This window comes from Ursus americanus, chromosome 20, assembly GCF_024610735.1.
Source record: "Ursus americanus isolate L20-20 chromosome 20, mUrsAme1.1.p, whole genome shotgun sequence".
NCBI lineage: Eukaryota > Metazoa > Chordata > Mammalia > Carnivora > Ursidae > Ursus > Ursus americanus.
Window position 1 is genome coordinate 42122130 of NC_142146.1, and position 17012 is coordinate 42139141.

General features: G+C 38.5%; 1 long non-coding RNA gene across 4 annotated transcripts in view; it reads left to right on the top strand.

Moving 5' to 3' along the window:
* LOC123802411 (uncharacterized) overlaps positions 1-17012 on the top strand; it is a 435123-nt gene that overhangs the window by 182163 nt on the left and 235948 nt on the right. The gene's annotated exons all lie outside the window — the stretch shown is intronic.

Here is a 17012-nt window from a genome sequence, read left to right on the forward strand (position 1 = left end):
AAGCTGAGATAGTGTAGGCAAGTTGTATACAGAAGAATGATTTGAAAGGGCTTTGATTTTTAGGTTCAGAAGTTGTTTGAGAAAAGTGATCCAAACAGGACCTTTGAGGAACAAATAACTTTGCTTGCGGGTAAACATGCATGCTCCAAAAATTACTCACGAGGGGCAGTGTTGAGTTACTAATGGTAGGTTTGAAAGCCAATAGGAAATTGAGTTAAGTGTATTAGGAGAAGAGCGTCAGTTGAGAAATGGCATGGTGAAAGTTCAATATGATTTATTTGCATAGTTTGTGATCATGGTGGCTGATAAAATGGACTAATGATGGGGGAAGTCCGGCCAAGGTCACCTGTGAGAACATAACTACATTGGATGCATCTGTGAATTAAGCGGAATCTGGGCAGAGACTAGGGTGATGAAAATGTGGTGAAGAAAAACAATAGGAATCACATCAGGTATTTGCATGTTCTAAAGATAGCCTCACAACATTGGAATCAGTCATGTCAAAATTTCAAAAAGAAAAAGAAGTCAATAAGAAAAAAAAAGTAGGAAAAGGTTGTCATCAAAGAGAACAAAGACAAAGATGAAAAATCTAAGATTGGTTCTTAATTATTTTTTGTAGAATAGATGAACTATCTCCACGTTCATATTTCCCCAGGAATTACTGTTCACAGTAGCTTAAAAAATAATGAAAGATTGTAACTTCTTTAAAAAAAACACACACAAAAAACTAATATGTATTTTAGTTGGCCATATGAAAAGACTTTAAATGCACCTTGCCCTTTGTACTTTCTGTGTATAGCTGCCATATTCAGAGGTCTTATATTTTATAGACCCGAGAGCCAGTCTACAGGGCAGCACATATTTGCAATGATGAGGCCAGGGGAAAAAACCTCTTTGCTTTCATACGTCCTTTGTGACCAAAGTCATTTGACAACATGGAAAAAACACCCTTTTCTTTCGTCCCAGTGGTGTTTATGGGAAGGAGGCTGCATATTGTTTCACAGTATGCATTTTCACGTTGTTTGGATGCTAAGCATTCCACCCCAGAGAACCCTGAGCTGGTGGGAAAGCTTCGAGTCAAGTCACTTGAAGTGGGAAAACAACTCTGATGTATTGCCCCTCTTCTCTCTGTTTTCCTCAATTGCTCAGCCCCCTACAGTGTTTTCAACCCCAGAAGTGTGAAGAGCAAAGCACCGCAAAAATATCACCAAGGCTAAGGATATGTCTAATCTAAATTCGTTCATATGCATTTAGTCATTAATTGTATAACACTTTCTGAAGAGGGAGTATATCACAATTAAGGGCTGAGCAACTTCATGAAAAAGAACAAACTTAACTGAGGTTGAGGAAATAACTTCTTTTCAGTTGCTTCTCTAAGGTTGTGAGATTTAACTGAGTAAGAAAATCCAAGGTTCATTACTTCACCCTTCTTTTAGTACATAAATTGCCTTATGGAAATTGGAGTTGAAAATCCAAGAATTATTTGATAATTATCTATAGTGGGTTGAATTATGTTCCCTCAACAGGCTATTTTAAAGTCCTAACCCCTGGTCCCTGTAAGTGTGACCTTGTTTAGCAATAGGGTCTTGAAGATATAATCGAGTTAAAATAAGGTCAGACTGGGCCCTAAATCAGATGGCTGGAAACTTTATAAGGGAAGGAGGGTTTGGAGACAGAAAGACACACACAAAGGAAAGAGAACATGTGAAGGCAGAGGTAGATACTGGAGTGATGAAACTACAAGCCAAGGAATTGCCAGCAACCGCCAGAAGCTAGGGAGAGGCCAGGAAGAATTCTTCTCTAGAACTTTCAGAGAGAGCATGGGCCTGGCAACACCTTGATTTTAGACTTCCAGCATCCAGAACAGTGAGAGAATACATTCCTGTTGTTTTAAGCCATCCAGTTTGTAGAAAATTTTTACAGCAGCTCTAGGAAACTAATACATGCTCCGAACTATAATTTTCCCCTGATTATAAATTACCCACTCATTGTTATAATTTTTTAAATTTCTTGCTGTTAAAAAAATTCAGCTCCTGATTTTGTATATAGAGAATATTGAGATATCTTAAAAGACTTCTAGTAACCTTGGGGACTTCTGAACAGAATATGCAAATTTAAAGGAAAAGAAACGTTCATAACTTTAATGAATCAATGTCAGCTGTGTGAAAATAAACATCTTCATTCCCACCTGCAGGCTGGCTTTGGCCTCCTTTTGCAGGCGTTCCACAATTAAATCATATGGTCTGTTACCATTCTGTGAGTCTCAGGGGGAGAGACTGATGATGCTGGTGGTGGTGGTGGTAATTACTAAAAACACGATAATTCATATCTTAGATTTTTTAGTTTGATGAGAATTTGTTAACACGTACCACTATGTAGTATAATGTATATATATTTGTCTTTTAGATAAAAATATTGTAAATTTCCCCTTCCTTTTGTTTTGGCTTGGGTTCCCTAGAAAACAATGCCTGAGGTAAAAGAGTGCGTGTGAGACTTTTCGGTGGGGGCGGGAGGCCTGTGGGTGGGGGGATACAAGATATAGGGAAAAGCATGGATGGAGGAACATTTACTATAGCTTTTTTTTTTTTTTTTAAATCAAGTTGACCACTTGTTTAGGCAATTCGGTAGTTCATACTTTATGATAAAGACACGCCTCTCTACCCACAACAGCTGCAATGATATGGCCTTCCACCTCCTTGACTAGAATAACCTGGGCCTCCCTAGAGGTCACCACTTCTCCCGGAAGTGTACCCAAGCGGAGAGCTTAATCTCTTACACTCCATGTAATCGATGTCCCCAGTGAGATCAGGGACTTCCCTGGCTTCCCATGTCGCATTGTTACCCTATCTGAAATTTGTGAACCCTACCCTTTGATTTTCATGATTTTCTGTGCACTCCAACTCCTGTCAACAATTGTAATGACTTCAACATTCACATGAAAGATGCACTAGACATATGGACTCTCAGTTCCTGGACCTTCTAGTTTCCAAAGACCTTGGACACTTGAGGTTAGCTACGACCTTCCACTGTTTTTATCTTAACCATTTATTTTACCAATACTTGAAACTACCTGGCCTCTAAATCTCACAAGTAAGGGCCTAAATCTAGAAGACACTCACGTTCAAGCTTTTCTCAGAAAGCTGTCATATTTGGGCTGTGATATAAAGAGATATGGCAATGAATTGAGGGCAGCCTCTAGCCAATAGCCAACAAGGAACTGAGGCTCTCAGTCTAACAGCCTGCAAAGAAATAAATCCTGCCCACGACCACCGTGGGAGTATGCTGGGAAGCAGATCCTTCCTTGGTTGAACCTTGAAATGACTAAAGCCCTGGATAACACCTTGACTGCAATCTTGTAAGAAGCCATGAACCAGAGGGACCCAGCTATGTGTGCCCAGATTCCTGACCCACAGAAACTGTGAGATAATAAAAGTTGCTTTTTAAGCCATTAAGCTTTGGTACAATTTGTTATTCGGCAATGGATAAAAAAATTCCATTATCTATGGCCAAAAAAGAAAGTCATCTGTTTCTCTGGAAACTGACGTGAATGTTAGGAACCCAATATTTTGCAATTAGGTGGGAAGTAATAATAGCGTGTCTAAGAAAAAGAGAGAAAATAGCTGAAAGGAGGAACATACACCCCATGATACAACCCATAAAGGCATCCAAATTTCTGCCTTCCCCCTAAAAGTGCTGTCGTTGCCATTGCTACTTATGATCAGCTCCTAAGGGCTTGCTGTTCTAGTCAGAAAGTGGATGGAATGACTCTATAATGCATTCTTTGAGTCCGCCTTCCAGATTATGTGAACAATTTAATAATACGTTATTTCTTCCTGTTCCCAGCCTTCCCTTGCTCGGACAATTTTATTTGGTAACATTTCCATCTTATCATCCTACTCCTACTAATGGAATATGGGGGATATGATTTCCAAATTCTCCTTCACCACCCTTTTTTCCTGCTGTTGTTTCTGTGGACTATGAAAATAACACTAACAAAGTGATTATGACATAAAAGTCCAATCTTATGCCATCATGGGCCATTCAAGAGCAGGTCACTATCATTAATCTTTGTCCTTCTATGGCTGGACTCCACTGTTTTCATACAGACAATTCAGACATTTGGAGTCTCTGTTCTAACTTCACCCTGAGATTGGCTGGTATTGTATTTCGAGGATTTATATCTCACAATGGTATAGTTAAACCACTTCAGACTCCAGTCTACTTGTCTCATAGGGTAAGTATTATATGAGTTAAGTCAGTGGCATCCATAAAACTTCGATCTAATGTAAGGATAAAACAACACGGATGAGTTACTTCGTCTCTTAGTGTCTCAGTTTACTGATCTGTCAAATAGGGACAATAATCATCTCTACTTCATGGTTGTGAAGATTAAGTGTGTTAAATACTTAGGTCTCTTAGAACTGCATCTGGCACATAGGAAGTTCTAGATGTCAGCTATATATACCAAATATAAACCTTCCAGAAATAGGAAAATCTCATTTTTGTAACCAACCTTGAGAAGGTTCTCACACCCAGTATTTCACCTTACTGTGGCAAAAGGCATTGAGGAGGAAACGGCAGAGGGTATTTCATAGTATTTTCATTTTACAGATGAAAAAGCAAAGGTTTAAAAAAAATTAAATTACCAGCATCAAATCTTATAAGTGTCAGGAGTAAGATTAAAATCTAGGTTTTCTCGTGAAAATTTTTCTGAAGCTTCGTCTGCCTGTTCTAGAGAGGTGAATAGTTGCCAACATATGGTCTCATCACATTGGATGAGGATTCAGTGGGCTGTGATTTTCCCGCCTCTCTCCAGCACAGAGCGAGCCTCAGGCTTTCACTGAAGAACAATGTGGGGGGTGTGACGGGAAGTTAGCAATGAGTTGGGGCGAATATATGTAAAAGTCTTGCCGCAATATATGGACACCCTTTGGACAATCATTATCTAGTAGCTCAAGCTTGGGATGAGGACATACTTCCTTTTTTTCCACCTCTCTCATTTGTTTTGCTGTTCTTGTTATTTTTGTTTTTTTTTCAACATCAGACAGTAACATAGTAATTTGTGTCCAAGGTTCAAGAATGTTGGGATGATTATGTTCCTCAGGACAGAGTGCAGTTTTGTTTTGTGTTTAAGAGTAAGAAACTGTCTAATCTCACCATTTGATAGAATGAAATAAAACCAGATCATAAAGCATGATGTACACCTCATATTCTATGGTATTTGAATGGTGTTTTTTGCTTTCACACAAGCCAATAGATTGTTTTTAGCTGTACAAAAATACAATAACACAAAAGAAAGCGGGACTGCTACTAGAAGGGAGCAGACCATGTACTAACCAGGGAGTTAAATCCCTCTTTTTTTTTTTTCCACCTCACTCCCATTTAATGCATCATTGCCAAGAGTTCTGGATATCACACTTATAAAATACCAAAAGAATATAATGAAAAAATATCCAGAAGCCTGTTTTTATGTCTGGATTTAGTGTCTTTTTATAGTTTACTTTTTTATTTTTATAGGAATTCACTGTCAGCGGAGAGCTATCAGGTCCTAGTGTTTATCTATAGTCCTGGTGAAAGCCCCGCCTGTCTACTTCTGGCTTGTGAGAGTTTCTTTCCTTTGGGGTGGTGGCTGGTGCCAGAATGAGAGGAAATATCATGCCCTCCGAGAGTCAAGAGCAGCTGGCACAATTGCCCTGGTGTTTATGGGATGTTATAGGCATAAAGGCACATTTGGAACTGGTTGGGGAAAGAACTTAATGCTTCTTTCTTTTATCTTTATAATCCACTTTCCTAGCAAGGATTATCCTACCGTTCCTACTAAATTTAGCAAATGCAGATTAAAAAAAAAAAAAAAAAAGCTAGGCTGCCACAAGGTACTGTGAGAAGGGCAACGTATGTGCTGAGTAGATAAACTGGCTTTTATCAAATGAAACAATAAAGACACAAAGGAACTTGTTCAAATTGTTGTGGGGTTTTTTGTTTTTTTTGTTTTTTTTTTTTTTTTTGAACAATGAAAGCCATTTTTGTAAGAATTAACCAGAGGGAGTTGTACATCTGGAAAGCAGTGAACACAGAGTTTCTGTTTGGGAGAAAACTGGCATTATTGCCAAAAAAATTTACACATCCACAGTATGATCCAAATTTGTCAAGCTGGGGATGTCATGGAGAGGAATTTGCTACCAGAAATTTGCATTAGATGGCATTTTCACTGTTTATTTTCAATGACATCTTCCTTCATTTTTGGCAGAATTTTTCTAGTGTTTATTTTGTGAAGAGCTACAGAAGGAAGCTTAATATAATAAAATAAGTGAAGTATCAACATGGCAAAATTAGGGTCCTAGGGTCATAATGATGACTTCTGTTTTATGTCCCTATAGAAGTCAGGTCTCGGGCCAAATTTTGCAAATCACTGAAGTTATTCCTTAGTGCTTTGTTGTCTGCTTTTTTTATACTGCATATCTCCCATTTTTTCTTCTAATTATTTTCTTTTTGATCATATAAGGTAGGCCATTTGGGGTGCTTATTCTCCACCCTTCTAACAAACATCAGTACTTCAGGTGTTCACAGCTGCTTTATTCACTTATAAATAATTAACACAACAAACATTTGAGGAACTGTGGTCCACATTTGAGAAGGCACCGGAAATACAAAGGTGAATGCATGTCAAGTCAGTATGGCAGAGTGAACTTCTGCTTCAAATACATAAAAATGCTGTAGAGATAAAAACTATAAAATATCATATGTTTGAGCTCAAATAATGAAAATGAAAAGAAAGTTGTCCATTTCTATGAATGAGGCAGCAGCACAGTCAATGCAGAACTGAAGTCAAGGTGCGCCTAGGGTTTTTCCAACATAGATTTAAACTTGATGAGGCTGGATCATGGGTTTTGATGCCCAGTAAGGGTGCAAGATGAGGCAGGGAGCCTCCAAATACACTTAGGAGCAAAAGGCATACTCTGCTGTGTATCCTGGAATGTGGCATGGAAGTTTTCCATGTGTCCACAGCTCTGGGGGAAGAAAGCCACCTGGGAGAAATGGAAACCTAAGCCTACCCACAGGTAGCTAGGAGATTCAAATTTTTCTCAGTGCTTTGAAAGTGAATTTTGCCCCTCTCAGGGGCAAACTGAAAGATCACGTGTATGCTTCTATCTGTAAAACAGGTTTTTCCTAGGAAAGGCAGTGCCTACTAGAAATAATCAAACCACCAAAAATTTCCAACCACACCATAAAGTAAACATCTTTGGAAGAGTCAATAGATGGAACAAAGATAAAGCAGCTGGAATTCAGTCTTAATAGTTGATAGCCAATGTGTTATAAGGAACAATATCTTCGTATTTGTTGCCACATTTTAATTTTTCCCTCAAAATATCTTTAAAAATATAAAGACATTGAATTCTCATTCCTACTTATATCTATCCATTGCCTTGTCCTGCACTTCAGTTGAAAAAAATTTTGTTGAATACTGGAATTTGAAGGGAGATTTAATTTGCTTGCTTACTCATTCTCTCAACAAAAATGTATTGAGAGCTATGTTGTACCAAGTACTGTGCAGCATGCTACAGTTACAGGTTGAAGATGAAACTGTCAGTGTGGCTAAGAAGGCAATGTCTCGGGGACAGAGAGACTAGAAAGGAGGAACTTATAATTCAGCGTGATAGACAGATGACATAAATAAAAACAGCCCAGTACACACAGCTCTGGAGTCAACTTTCTACAATCCTGGAGAAGTGTTGGGTTTATCCTGGTTAAATTTTTAAATTTAATGTATTTTTTTAAAATTCCTATAGGCATCTGAATAAAATAATCATTGCCTTAATAGAAATTGCAAATCAGATTTACCTCAAATGTCTACTCTATAACCAAAACTCCAGAAGATGTCTACAGAATTCTTGGTGAGGAAATTGGCTTGACCCCAAATTCCATACATCTAAGTTTTTGATCACGTGAAAAATTAATTGGAAGACAAACATACATATATAGTAGCTCAGAAGCTATGCCGCTATGTTACCCAATAAGAACAGTTAATGAAGAGCACGTGGCAGTTAAACCAGAGATAAACAACAATAAGGAAAAGGAAGTTTGGGTTATAAAAGGTTGTAACTCTGGGGCACCTTGTGGCTCAGTTGGTTGAGCGGCAGACTCTTGATCTCAGTTCAGGTCTTGATCTCAGAATTGTGCGTTCAAGCCCTGAATTGTTCTCCACACTTGGAATAGAGCCTACAAAAAAAAAAAAAAAAGTAACTCCAAAGCAGGATAATTCCAAAATAAAAGCAAGTGTTAAAAAGTATTCTTGAAGAGGAAAATACATTCTTTAAAATAATTTAACAATAATAATCAAAGATCTCTGGCTGTTAGGGTAGCACCATAATGGTCAGTAAGATGAAGTACCTTATGAAAGCTGACAAAGTGGTTGTCTTTTCTTAACTAAGATTGGTATAATGTGAATCTGTGTTCAACATAAGAAATATTCTGGGGCGCCTGGGTGGCTCTGTCTGTTAAGCATCTGCCTTCAGCTCACGTCATGATCTCAGGGTCCTGGGATCCAGCCCCGTACAGGGCTCCACTCAGCAGGGAGTCTGTTTCTCCTTCTCCCTCTGTATACACTTGCTCTCATTCTCTCTCTCTCCAAAAAAAAAAAAAAAAAAAAAAAAAACCTTTAAAAAAAGCATAAGAAATATTGTGGCAGCATTAGTGACAGGGGTCACAGAACTAGAACTGCACTGAATAGTCTTAAATTCACATTTTTTTCGCGAGCCTTGCAAATTTGCAAATGAGGATATTGCAGCTACACATTTCAGATTTAATTTAATTATTGAGGTTGTATAAGACAAAAACTGCCTGACCAACTTCCCTGAAATTGAGCTCTTCCATGATAAAATGCATATTATTTTTAAAAGGTAGTCTGTGATTTAAATTATTGTTCACATCAAAACCATCAAAGATCATTCATTCCTTTTCCTATCTTTTCTGTGTGCTTTACTAAAAAGCACCAAAGACCTCTACAAGCAGTATTAAAAGGTTCATGAAATGCGGAATAAGATAATGGGAAGCATGAATGATCTAAAAGATAGAGACAAATGAGTCAAAATAAGTGGTCAGTTTTTTCACCATATAACACTGGGAAAGATTAGAAAACACTTGCCAGAGTATGTACACAGTATCTATGATCTTTATGTTTTGTTTATTAGAAAAGTTGAAAGGCTGAAAAAAGTCAAGTTTATAAGAGAATTCTAATACAACTCTATGATAACATGGTTCTGGGAAAAAAATCTCAACAGTAGAAAATATACTCTGGGTCAAAATATCAGCTAATATGAACTCAAATTCAGAAAGGTAGAAGTTAAAAAATAATAAAATTTCAAGGGACGCCGGGGTGGCTCAGCACCCGACTCTTGATCTTGGCTCAGGTTTTGGTCTCAGGGCTGTGAGTTCAAGCCCTGTGCTGGGCTCCATGCTGGGCATGGAACCTACTTAAAAAGGAAAAAATTAATAAAATTTCCTCATCTTATAGAAAAGGGAATTCAACGATAACTGTGACTTGTGATAATATAATTAGAGAATGATCTGTGTTTTAAAGTTATAAATAAAAACTCTAGGAGAATTAAAGCAGGCCATTTACTCTTCAAATCACCAAAGAATTAAAAATAAATATGAAAAGGGAAGAACATAAGGTCAAAAATATTAGCAAAATAAAAGTGAATGGAAAATCTGAAAACAAAAAGAATGAATACTACACTCTTTAATATGACAGTGAAACACATAAATAATTTCTCATCCACAATCTACCAAATTTATCCTAAATATATATTTTTATCATAAGTGGTTTTGGAGTTCATAGAGTAGGATACTTTTCTGGCCCTTATAAATGCTATTATATAGAGGTTTTAAGAAGGTAATTAGCTCACTATATTAAAAAGAAAGAAAAAAAATGTGAAGATGTAATGGGTTATTACATTCAAATTAAACTCAAATTATTTCATTATGATTTAACTTGCATTGTACAGTGATTCAATCAGTTTTCATATTTTGTAGTTGGATTCATTATATTATTTGTCATAATCAAATGATATTTATTCAATTTTTAAAAAGCTGTCGTTATAAAAATGTTGAATAAACACCCTGTGTAGACGTTTAGACAGCTAATACAAAATATCTTTTTTGTCAATGAGTGCAGATTTCCCTTTCCAGCTCAAAATAAAAATGAGATGTGATACAAAGGAAAGACATTAACTCCCAAACTGGGATGAGAGTTCTGGAAATTGAATATACTTTCAATATGTGTAAGGGAAGAGTTTACTTTCAATTTATAGGAAGCTAAATCTTGGAAATTTGTTGTAATAGGGTTGTGATATGACCACTCTTTTCTTATTGATACCTTTTTGAGTGCCATGTTCCCTCTTACTGTGGGATCTTTGCACATGCTATTCCTTCTGCCTAGGACACTCTTCTTCTCCCCCACCTCTTCAACCTCTGCCCTTTCTTCAGATCTCACCTCAAAAATTAATTCCTCGGGGTTTTCTTTGAGCTTCTTAAGAAGGTCTATTTCCTCTTTTATGCTTTCATCACATTATTTCATTTATTTAAGGAATACTTACTGTATTCATTGAAACTAAGACACTGGTGATGGTAAGATATACCTTATTTTACGTGTTACCGCTTGGAAAGACAATGTGATGCCAATTAAACTATGACACAATGTTTCATAGGATTCGGAATTTTTATTTTACTCTTATTGAAAGAGCTCTTTCAGAAATAGTTAGACCTACTTTTACCATATATCCCTCTTGAGCATACATAAAAAAAGAACTCCAGAATGAAATAAATAAAGATATTCCTAAAATGTTCACATTCAGAATTCAACCTTCAGTTCCTTTTCAAGTCAGAAAGATCAATACCCATGTGTTTCCACATGCTGTTGTCTTTTAAGCCATCAGAAGCATTGTTGGTTCAATGCTTCCTAAAAGTTTGCTCCAAGCTTTAAGTCACTGGCTTTTAAAGGTTTGCTCCAAGTTTCTACTTCACTGGAAGACTTGCATAGGTAATTTATTGATTTTACCTGAAGGTTTCAAATTAAGTTTTTCTGATATCATCAGGACTCATTCCTTCCTCAAATGGACCTGAAAAAACGTCTAATTAAGCAACCAAAAATAAACACATCTAACCACGTGTAGATTATCACAACTGTCACACCCTCAGTTAGTGGATATGACATTATTGATGATAAGGATAGCCCAATTTCCAAAACGCTTAAATTACATAATTTACATTGATGAAATGTGCTATGTATGCTAATGTTCCAAGACTTGTTTTAAGCACTCTGTGAATATTAATTTGTCTCATCTTCATGACAGTCCTATGTGTGTACAATTAATAGTCCCTTTTCAATAAAGAGAAACAAGCACAGAGGTTAAGTAACTTGCTCAACAGTCAGAAAGTGACAGAACTGCATAAACTTGTGTATCTCCTATAAGTTGAAACAAAGTTGTAACTTACATTCCCCGTTTGAAAAAGGAATTCTTTTACTACCAGATTGTAAACTCTGGGAGGGCCTATTGTTCTGTCTACTGAAACCCCAGGGGACATCACAGTGTTTGATACAAACTAAAAGCTCAAGAGAGACTCTTGTTGCAGATTGAGGGTGGATACCCTTCTCTGCACTTTCTCTAACCTCAGCGTCATTCCTCCCCTTCTTGTTAACTTTGACTTTTGTGATCTAGCATTATGCGAAAAGAGAATACATTTCCTTATATAGTATGATTTGAGGAAAGTCAAGAGATTTTTCACTTGATCTTCTTAAGTGATTATTGAAAGTCACCTATTAGTGATCTACACCTTTCTGTTTGGCATTTTTTTCTCTTAGAAGTTCTCTTTTTAAGATGTAAATATGTGTGGTAGGTGTGATAGGTTATATGATATTGTGTGAATTTGCTAGGCTTGTCTCTCCTATAGATAAGCAGACAAAGATGGGTTTAATATGAGGACTCAAGATGCCTGCTATGGGAATCAGAGTGAATTCAGGGAATCTGGAAGGATTAAACTCATATCTAAAATACACACACACACCCCACAACAAAACAAAACAAAAACAACCCCCAAACCCCTCAAGTCTCACCAAACCCAGATGGTTTTAACTTCTATTGAACGATATAATATACACACAGAAAAATGTACCATTCATAAGTGGATAGCCTATGGGTTTTTACAAAGTAAGCACATTAACAAAACAGAACATTACCAACATCCTAAGATGCCTAGTCACTACACCTTCAAGAACGAAATTTTCTGACTTCTTTCATCATTGATTACTTTTGCCCATTTTTACACCTTATATACACAGAATCCTAAAGTATGTACTCTTTTATATATGACTTTTTTCACTCAATTTGTGTTTGTGAGATTCGCTCATATTTTTATGTGTCATCATAGTCCATTTATTCTCATTGCATATCGCATTCCACTGGATAAACACAGCATGATTTATTTACCCATTTCATTATTGATAGGTGTTTGAATATTTTCCAGTTTGGAATTACTATAAATAATACTGTTGTGAACCTTGTATATGCCTTTGGTAAAAATAGATATTAATAAATATCTATTAGATAATAAATATCTAATAGATATTAAAATAGATATTCTGGGTATACATCTAGTAGAATTTTGGGGCCATGTGGTATATGAAATGTCGGCTTCAGTAGATAAGCCAAATGTTTTTTGAAGAGGTTACACTGGGGCGCCTGGGTGGCTCAGTCAGTTGAGCGTCCAACTCAGTTTGGCTCTAGAGGATCATAATCTCCGGGTTGTGAGATCGAGCCCCACAGTGGGAGCACCACAGTGGGCTCCCCGCTCCCTGCTCAGCAGGGAGTCTGCCTGAGATTCTCTCTCTCCCTCTCCTTCTGCCCCTCTCCCTGCTCTCTCTCTCTCTCAAGTAAATAAATAAATAAAATCTTTAACACAGTTATGAAGAGGTTGCACTATTCACCTTTTCTTTTTTCCTCCTCCTTCTTTTTCTTGTTTTTGGTGGTAGGGAGGGCCGATCCTGTTTGTCTTGCCTTATCTAGAGGGGTTTCATGGCACATCGAGTCCTTCATGCAATATGTACATACTGAGAACATGCCAGGTACAAGGAAATATCAATAGCCAATTTTAGGCTTCTGAATTGAAAATATGCTCGCATATCCATCTCCCATTCAGTCACCATAGAATCACTGTAAATTAGATGGTAGAAGCATTATCATTCTTTTATATTTGGATTATGAAGCTCGGGAAGATTAAACGGCTTAGTTTTCACAGCTGGTAAAGGCAGTGCTTGAACTTGAACTCAAGAGTTCCGACGACACATTCTATGATTATTCTAGTTTGTCGTGTCACCTCATCTAAAGGATATGACATATTTTCTTCTCTCAATCTACTTCTCATTCGTGAGAGAGTTGAGAGCAGGATACTTTGGAAATTATTTTAGTAATCAAATGTACTCCATTGGTGACATCGGAGAAGTAGTTCTACTTATGGCCTTCTACCATCTGACCATGGAGTAGCTGGGTGCAGGCATAGTTTGGGGGTAAGGATGCCAGTTGTCCTTCAGCATGTCCTGAAGTAACCCAGAGGTGAAAGGAAGCCTGACATTTCTAGTGCAGCAGGTGAAAGCATCCCCTTTGAGACCAAGGAGACAGACAGGGAGACTAAGCCGGCATTGTCCAGCCTGCTCAGCTCTGCTGTTTCTGACAACTCCTTATTTCACAGACTCTACTTTTTCCCTCCCTAACTTAATTTTATGAATCAGTAACTATTTTATCATCCAAAACAAAAGAAACTTTGACTAACAAAATTTAGTCTTGATGGAAAGATAGTCTACTAAGGTGGATTGTAAGAGGGAAAAGATAGAAAATAAATAGGAATAAAACTTACTTTTGCTGATATGTTGATACAGGATAGAAATAGGATATCAACTATTACTGCACAGATGAAAAATCCCCAGTTACAAAGCATTTTTCCTAAAGACAAAAATCAAGCCAAATTGCACCTTTTATGATATCCGTACATTTATGTCAGTGGTCCTAGATTCATTCAGGGTACTGAATGATGTGCTTTAATTGCACACAAAAGTCCTGGAACAATCTTTTGTTTCTTTATTTACCTCTATTATAAAATGCCTTGGCAGACTTAGCCATTAACATTTTCTGCTTTCTCAAGGAAAAGATAATTTACCCGCTTAAAGATATTAGGCTCCTGTGTATTGTTTTTCTCCATTTGGTATCCCTGATTCCCCCTCTGAACACTTGAGTGCTTGCAATCAGGGCACAATGACACTCGCTAGTAACAAGTGAACCACTGCACCCGTCATAATGCCGTGCGGCTCCCACATTCACGAGCTCGGAGCCCCAGCTCTGTGGCACAGCGTCCCAGAGCGGAGGCCGGCTCCCCTCCCCAGCTGTGTCTGCCTCCCTTCTCCCCCTGGAGCATTGCTGTGAAGCGTAACTCCTGCTGAGCACATGGAGACCCAAACTTGAGCACTTTTCTCCGGATAGTCTCAGATCCTAAAATTCTCCTTAAACTCAAATACTCAGACTCCAACAGCCATTGGAAATAATACTGGTGTTCAGAAGTGGTGCTCTTGTTTTCATTAAGGGTCTTTTTCCACTGACAGAAATAGTTAAAGAGGTTAGTGTGACTTTTCTGGGCAGAAAAATCTACTTTGATTTTTCTAATAGGTGGTATCTTTAAAGAAAAAAATAAAGATCATATGAATGCAAAGATTGTCCATATTGAAGGAGTTTTGACATTTTGTCAGTTGTTTTATTTTATAGTGCCCTGTCTTCATCCTCAAGGTAAAGCATGTCAAGCTTTATTTTTATTGCATATGAATTAGAAGTATTTGGCCATCGAAGATCAAGAGATGGCACGGTCCTCTTGAAATAATGAAGATAACCTAGTAAATCACAAATCAGAATTTTTTAACTGAATTAAATCACAAGATAGGATGGAATTTCCTCTGAGAAACAACAGAACTATCAGATTTCTCCTGGCTGTTTTGAGTCTTTGGGGGAAGATCGTATTCGGCATTCATGAGACTGTATTGTGGCCGGGCTGTCTCTCCACTATAATCTTAGTCCTTTTAAAATTGCAACAATATAAAGAGAAGATGGGGGGAGGAGGGAGGGATACATCTTATTGTTTTTTAAAAAGAAATCCACCCTTGTTCTCTCCCGTCAGTACTTCCAGTGCTTCATTAGCCTAACAACATTCGCATCTGCTTATAGTGTCCCATTTTTCTCAAGCATTATCTGACCAAGTCGATCATCTAGTCTATAAACCCTCTGAAAACAGTGATCATCATGTGTGCCCCCCAGCAGCGACCGATGCCGCAGCAAATCTTGCAGTAACTATCTATTGAATAAATGAATGATTAACACCATGAATTATAGGATTTTCCACATGCTTACACTAGACATTTACCTTAGGAATGCCTCTTATTTTAATGCCAAAATGTAGTTGATGTATAATTTCAGTCATTTTTAAAAGTGGGAGTTTCCTCTTGTTCTCTGGCTGTGACCAGTACCCTGTAAAGATTGACAGATAGGTACACTGAGGTGAGAATAATGCCTGATTTACCTCTGGTCTTCCGCTCACCTCCTCTTTCGCTAACCAGACAGGTGAGCTATGAACGCGGCTCTGTTGCTCACCACGCCAGGCTGAACTAGGGCCGAGCTGCTGTCGGCAGGGTTTTGTTCTGTAAGAGGTATTAGTCCAGGGATGAAACAGAAGTAAAATATCGCAGACCCTTCCTATGCTCTCTCTTTGAGCCCTTTCAACTTCCTTTTACTCCAGGCTCCTCGTGATACCTGCCAGCACGACCAGACCTACTGGAAACAACCCCTTCAGCCTCACACACACGTGTTCAGGAGTCCCTGCCCTCTGGGTTGCATACCCAGTCTCACTGAGGTTTTTCTCAGGCATTACCGACCCGCTTTATGCAATTTTTTGCCTCCCTCCCTTCTAACAGTAGAAATTAGATAGAAAGCTCAGTGTTTATATGAACTTCATCATTACCTCTCAGAGGGCTTGGAGGACCCGCCAGCCAGCATATAAAGGGAGCAGGCATGTCTTTGGGGACAAGACGTAATATTCATGACCGGCATGTACTTCCCGTCTCCCGTGTAATCCCATCTCTGCTGCCTGACAAGCACCTCCACAAGAGCCCGCAGAGCTCTCGTTCCGCCAGCCGGATTCGGCCGAAATTACCAGCCAGACTCAGGAAAGCCTTTCAGCCACAGAGGGGTCTTTGTATGTGCAGAGTCTCCTGCATGTGCCTGGTTGGCACGCCAGCCAGCTGTGGGTTATCGGTGGGCACCCGCCAGGTGAGGCCACAGACCCACGAGGAGACCTGAGTTCCCATACCACCTCCGCGGATGGGTGCAGCGGGGATCTGAGACACAGGGGGTTTGAAGCGTTTGGGGTAAGGCAGCGTCAATGAAGATAATGGTGCCTCACAGATAACCCAGCCAGGCAGCTCAAGCCAACAGCGCGTTTTATATCTTTCATTTTTACAAGGCACTGGTGAGATCACACACGCGGGCACGCACACACACACACACACACACACACACACACACACACCATGCTGGCAAAAGAGAGAAGTGACTACGCGAAGCTACAAAACAGCAACCGTTTTTTCTCAGAAATAGGAAAGCAAAGGTTTAAATCACTGCAAGCAAGCCTGCTACTTCCTCTTTTTTGTTTGTTTGTTTTCTGTTCAAATTTGGCCCAAATATCCATGGCAGAGGGAAGTGAGATGGAGAGCGCCAGTCAGGCTCCCTCTCGTTAGCTGCTTCTAAATCCTCTCAGCCCTACAGGAACCCTGATCTGTGTATTCTGAAAATGGCAAGAGATACGTATTGTATATTCAAATAATATAGCCGTAAAACCAAGATTCAAGGGTTGTTAATCTCAAACATATTATGGGATTGCAGAGCAACTAAGGTACTGAGTGTCTCCATTTTAATTACCAGGAT